Below are 6,467 nucleotides of genomic sequence, written 5' to 3'. Positions count from 1 at the left end.
CAAACAGAATAAACAGAATAACAACAGCCTACCAAATTACAAGCAAACCAGCATACAAATCTTCCCTTTTTACTAACCAAAGTGTTTATACACACACACATATCACCAAACAGAATAACAACAGCCTACCAAATTACAAGCAAACCAGCATACAAATCTTCCCTTTTTCCCTTCCTAACTAACCAAATTCAAGAGAAAACAGAGAAGCACCACAATAATGTAGTCAACCAAACCACACAGAGAAACACAAAACCACACAACAGACTAAAATCAGTTTTCTGGATCAGTTTTAGCACAACACACAGATGTGCACTTCCTCCATGCAGTAAATACTCTCCTCCTGAATAATTGATATCGCCTGCCCGTTCGGGTTACTAAATTAAGTGCTGTGTGGTGTTGCAACGGCTCTGACATCAAAAGGGCCTGTTATACAGATGCTGAATAAGGTCCTGCGCAGCTCAGAAAGAGGTTTGGAGAATCATTTTCACTATTATAACCGCTTCCGAAATCTCAGATGCTCTGTTTACATTGTTCTCCCAGACAAATGTCAAACAAAATACTATAGTTAGTTACAGAAATGGTACTTAGCCACAAAAAAAATAAAGATTCTAAATGCATAATTCAGAATTGTATCATTTATTGTGATTTTACAGTAACAATTTTTTGCTGTTTTCAACTTATTCATAGAGCATGTTCATGAACAAAGTAAGAATCGATTCAAGCAAACAATCACAGCAACACGTTGTTTTAACAGCAAAACATTTGATCCTCTACAGCTACGTGTCATTCAACACCTGCCCTAAACATTTGCATTTCTTCTCCACCTCTGAAGTTTGTGCGGCCCTGAAGGAGGAGCGATGCGAAGTTGATTCATTTGAACAAATCGATTCGTTCGGATGCTTCGTTTTGAAGAACCGATTCAATACAAATCATTCGCCGACTCGTTTGAGTTAAGATACTGAGATCAACATTCCAAATAAACTAGATCCCAACAGATATGATTTTGAGTTGTTTTCGAGTGTTTTTCTTTTTTTAATTTTTAAAATATTTATTACATTTTTTTTCTACCATGTTAATGCCCCGTTTTTGAACATGTACACAACATGTAGCTAATTTCATCGAATTAATAATATTAATATTCAGAATAATATTCAGAGCTGGGTAGTAACTGATTACATGTAACCTGGTTTACGTCATCAGATTCCAAAAATTAAGTAGGCGTACTTATATTACATTTTAAAATGCTCGTAATCAGACTACATGATTACATATTACTTACACAATAGCAATAATTTATTCTATATAATGTGTTTATACACACACACATATCACCAAACAGAATAACAACAGCCTACCAAATTACAAGCAAACCAGCATACAAATCTTCCCTTTTTCCCTTCCTAACTAACCAAATTCAAGAGAAAACAGAGAAGCACCACAATAATGTAGTCAACCAAACCACACAGAGAAACACAAAACCACACAACAGACTAAAATCAGTTTTCTGGATCAGTTTTAGCACAACACACAGATGTGCACTTCCTCCATGCAGTAAATACTCTCCTCCTGAATAATTGATATCGCCTGCCCGTTCGGGTTACTAAATTAAGTGCTGTGTGGTGTTGCAACGGCTCTGACATCAAAAGGGCCTGTTATACAGATGCTGAATAAGGTCCTGCGCAGCTCAGAAAGAGGTTTGGAGAATCATTTTCACTATTATAACCGCTTCCGAAATCTCAGATGCTCTGTTTACATTGTTCTCCCAGACAAATGTCAAACAAAATACTATAGTTAGTTACAGAAATGGTACTTAGCCACAAAAAAAATAAAGATTCTAAATGCATAATTCAGAATTGTATCATTTATTGTGATTTTACAGTAACAATTTTTTGCTGTTTTCAACTTATTCATAGAGCATGTTCATGAACAAAGTAAGAATCGATTCAAGCAAACAATCACAGCAACACGTTGTTTTAACAGCAAAACATTTGATCCTCTACAGCTACGTGTCATTCAACACCTGCCCTAAACATTTGCATTTCTTCTCCACCTCTGAAGTTTGTGCGGCCCTGAAGGAGGAGCGATGCGAAGTTGATTCATTTGAACAAATCGATTCGTTCGGATGCTTCGTTTTGAAGAACCGATTCAATACAAATCATTCGCCGACTCGTTTGAGTTAAGATACTGAGATCAACATTCCAAATAAACTAGATCCCAACAGATATGATTTTGAGTTGTTTTCGAGTGTTTTTCTTTTTTTAATTTTTAAAATATTTATTACATTTTTTTTCTACCATGTTAATGCCCCGTTTTTGAACATGTACACAACATGTAGCTAATTTCATCGAATTAATAATATTAATATTCAGAATAATATTCAGAGCTGGGTAGTAACTGATTACATGTAACCTGGTTTACGTCATCAGATTCCAAAAATTAAGTAGGCGTACTTATATTACATTTTAAAATGCTCGTAATCAGACTACATGATTACATATTACTTACACAATAGCAATAATTTATTCATAATTTATTGAATTTTTTTATTGAAAAATATAATTTTCCTTGACATTCACACAGAGATCAGACACTAGTCAGCATTTGACCACTGGATTTACAAAAATCATTTCAGGTTTAAGGTGTTTCAACATTGCATCAACTACTGATGAACACATTATTTTTTATTTGAATTATCACTCAGTCGGTTACTTTAGCATGTGGAAGGCATTTGTCTTTCAAACACATTAAAATGCACAAATTCACCAACTGTTTTGTCATCTTTCACCTAATATATTTTTATCTGAGATTTTAAAATAAATATTTCAATAATTAAGCATCACTTTTGAATGTTCAAGGGATATTTCACCCAAAAATGAAAGCTTGATGTTTATCTGCTTACCCCCAGGGCATCCAAGATGTAGGTGACTTTGTTTCTTCAGTAGAACACAAACGAAGATTTTTAACTTTAACCGTTGCAGTCTGTCAGTCATATAATGCATGGCAATGGTAACAAAATCTATGAGAGTAAAAAAAACATGCACAGACAAATCCAAATGAAACCCTGCGGCTCGTGACGACACATTGATGTCCTAAGACACGAAACGATCGGTTTGTGCCAGAAACCGAACAGTATTTATATCATTTTTTACCTCTAATACACCACTATGTCCAACTGCTTTGGGTGTGCCCACGGCATCCACACGTGAGACACATCTTGGATGCCCTGGGGGTAAGCAGATAAACATCAAGCTTTCATTTTTGGGTGAACTATCCCTTTCATGGTTCTTTGACGTTGGTTGTGGTCACATGATATGCAGGTAAACAAATAAAATATAAAATTTTTTCAGTAAGTGTTTTATTTTGATTCATTTTAAAATTATTTGTTTTAATTTAACATTTTTATGATTTAATTAATTATTAGCTTTAAACCCCGTGCAGCTCCTTGACGTAATATACGTTTAATGCACTTCATGTTGTTGATAACAACAAATGGAATATTTTGAATTTTTATGTCCATATGGTACTTTGATTAAACTGTTTAAATCAATGTGATAGACGAGTTAGGTCAAAAGTAATCTAAAAGTAATCTGATTACATTACCTAAACCGTGTTATGTAACTGATTACGTTACTAACTACATTTCGTCATGTAATTTGGAATCAGTAACGGACTACAATTTGTAAGTAATCTACCCAGCTCTGCTAATATTACATATAATTATATTCAACGATATTACTGTCTGACATCGTCACTATAACCCGTTTCGTGAGTGTTCACTTCGTTTTCTAATGTTTGTAAAACGCAATTTCGACCAAATTGGCCGTTTTGACTGTATTTAGTGGTGTGATTGATATTTAGACCGTAATTGTGTTTGTTTATTACCTGACAGACAATATTGGGGTGTTGTTTAGTTGCAAGGGTAGTCTGAAAAGTTGCTAAATTTAGCAACAAAATTGCTAAATTGGCAACACCGTTTGCAAACGCTTGCGATTGAATCATTCAGAAGAATCGGTTCAAACGAACGATTCGTTCACATCAGCCACTGCAGCCAGAGCCAAACCCCCGCCGCCCGTGCAGACAATGGAGGAGCGGATCTGATCTCATCGGGTGTACCGACAAACATGCTGCTCGATCAAGCCCGCTTTCCCCGCAAAATCACCCGAACGACCGACTAATTGATATGTGAACCGAATCAGGTAACGCGGTTTATTTATATGTATGCGTTGCGTTTGCGTTTCCGGTTCGGTCAACTGTCACTCGGGCCGTGTTCCGAAACTTAGCGAGCTGCCTACGTAGACAGCACTCTGGGGCATTATAGTTTCAAATCAAAATGTGCTGTTTGCTTAGACACTATTTTAAGGCATAGCAGACACAGAAACATGTTAGCTGCCTACTTAGCATTGCCCATAGCATCTTTGTCTTGAATCTAAGTGCGCTATCTACTTAGCGAGCGGAGTTAGAATTTGAGACACCGCCACAGTCCCGCATTGCGGCCTGCTACAGTGTACACAAAGCTCTTTAATACTAACTATTCGATGACTTTGAAGAAATGCTGATCGATGATTGACAGCTGTCGTGTGTTTGTTTTGAAGCGCTCGCTGTCTGATTGATTCGCGCTAAAGCTGGGAAAACGTCCAAAACTACTGCAGATGTAATATTTTTGCCTGGTTTATTTACAAGCAGGGAAGGTAATTCTGGTTTTTGCTCATCTATTTGAACGTTTGTAGCAATACATTGTTGGTTTTAATCCCAGTCACCGTTATCTTAGCTAGCGAGCTGCTAATAGACTGTAGCCTTTCGCCCTCTGGATAAAATGAGTGTAATTTGCATGTAAATTGTCTAAGGGCGTAAAATGAATATGTAAACGTGAATGTGGAAGTTTGTGTTAGGATTTAAAGCTTCATTGACTCGTGTCCGATCGCTTAGCACAGAGGCTAACAAACACAGCGGCTACGGAAGTCCAATTGAAATTGTGTGAGTGTGTGTGAGAGAGAGAGAGAGAGTGTGTGTAAAATTTTTTACACATATATATATATATAAATAAATACATGCATATAATAATATTAATACATACATTAGTATTAATGTATCTCTTGTGCTATGTGTATTTCAGTCTTTATTCTGTGTAAGAGATAAGCAGTGTTATTCCTGAGGGTTTGAGATCCATTTGGCGTGGCTCCATGTTTAAAGTTTTTGTTCTAATATTAGCAGACCGCTCGCATTGTGTGTAGATTAGAAGAAGGACGAGACTCGTGGGGAGCGTCTGCGTAATATCAGGGTTGGGAGGTTTTTCAGTAATTGGTTAGATTCGGCTTTGTTGGTCTTCTGTTTAGTGAGATGAAACTCACTGATAGTTCCTGGTGTCAGATGAGCTCAGGATCAGGTGATCGACACACAGGACGTTCTGTGATGTTGTCAAAACACCGTCCTGCATGGTTTGTCATCACTTCTCTGTGTGACAGCAGACACTGATGTCTGATAAGAGGAAGCTTGTTATGAAACAGGACGGGTGGCTCATTTTATAGCTCAGTAATGGTATATGTCATAATATAGCTTTATTTACTGAAAATTATATATATATATATATATATGTATATATATATATATTAGGGCTGGGCGATATAGCTAAAAAATGTATCAACGATATGATGTTTCATATCGTTCGGTATAGATAATTATTGACATTTTTTAAAAGAAAATGCAATAGAACATTTTTTTTTATTTAACCACTGTATTTATAATTAACACAATCTGAGACAAAAAAAAAAAATTTTTTGTTTTAACAAACACAATAAAAATTAAACAAATATCTCATTTCTAGGGATGTAACGATTAACTGCGAGCGCGTTGAAAATCGATTCAAATATGTAGGTATGATGACAAAATTTTCAACCACCCCTAAACTCAAAATTGATCACATGACTAGACAGATTAGAAAATTCTCTTTACAAAGACACCTGGATTGTGAAAATCAGTTGAGGATTGAGAAAGTTATGATATTTATAATATTAGGGATTATACTAAAATGTTATACATTAATTACAATAGAAGGTATGTGACCGAAAATGCTCATTATTCACATCTTTTTGCTTGTAACTTTCTCATTTTATCAGATATTTGCATGAAATTTAAACAGAAGGTAGAATTTTGTTTGTTAATAATTAATAATAATAATAATAATTTATGCATTTAGCAGACGCTTTTATCCAAAGCTACTTACAGTGCATTCAGGCTATACATATTTTACCAGTATGTGTGTTTCCTGGGAATTGAACCCATGACCTTTTGCGTTGCTAACACAATGCTCTACCACTGAGCCACAGGAACACTAAAGTTATATGAACTATTGTTACACTAAATGGCATTTTTGTGGGTGTCTTCTGTTTGGTGCTTGAAAACCCTTTATCATCTTTGACCTATATGCATGTGTGTGTGTGTGTGTGTGTGTGTGTGTGTGTGTGTGTGTG

At 35.7% G+C, this 6,467-nt stretch overlaps 1 protein-coding gene across 8 annotated transcripts in view; it reads left to right on the top strand.

Moving 5' to 3' along the window:
- Nucleotides 1–4,010: 4,010 nt before the first annotated feature.
- The window catches only part of ralgapb (Ral GTPase activating protein non-catalytic subunit beta), a 38,756-nt gene continuing 36,299 nt past the window's right edge, over nt 4,011–6,467 (top strand). For 7 of the 8 annotated variants that reach the window (XM_016477535.1, XM_016477533.1, XM_016477534.1 and 4 more), the window contains exon 1: nt 4,011–4,196. The gene's annotated coding sequence lies outside the window, so the exon portion shown is untranslated. Of the gene's footprint in view, nt 4,197–4,406; nt 4,689–6,467 lie in introns of those variants that run through there. The other variant, XM_016477528.1, reaches the window with a different exon arrangement.

Source organism: Sinocyclocheilus anshuiensis, unplaced genomic scaffold, assembly GCF_001515605.1.
Source record: "Sinocyclocheilus anshuiensis isolate Anshui unplaced genomic scaffold, SAMN03320099.WGS_v1.1 scaffold1632, whole genome shotgun sequence".
Taxonomy (NCBI): Eukaryota; Metazoa; Chordata; class Actinopteri; order Cypriniformes; family Cyprinidae; genus Sinocyclocheilus; species Sinocyclocheilus anshuiensis.
The sequence above is the reverse complement of the archived record's forward strand: the minus strand, read 5'-3'. Positions and strand labels throughout refer to the sequence as shown.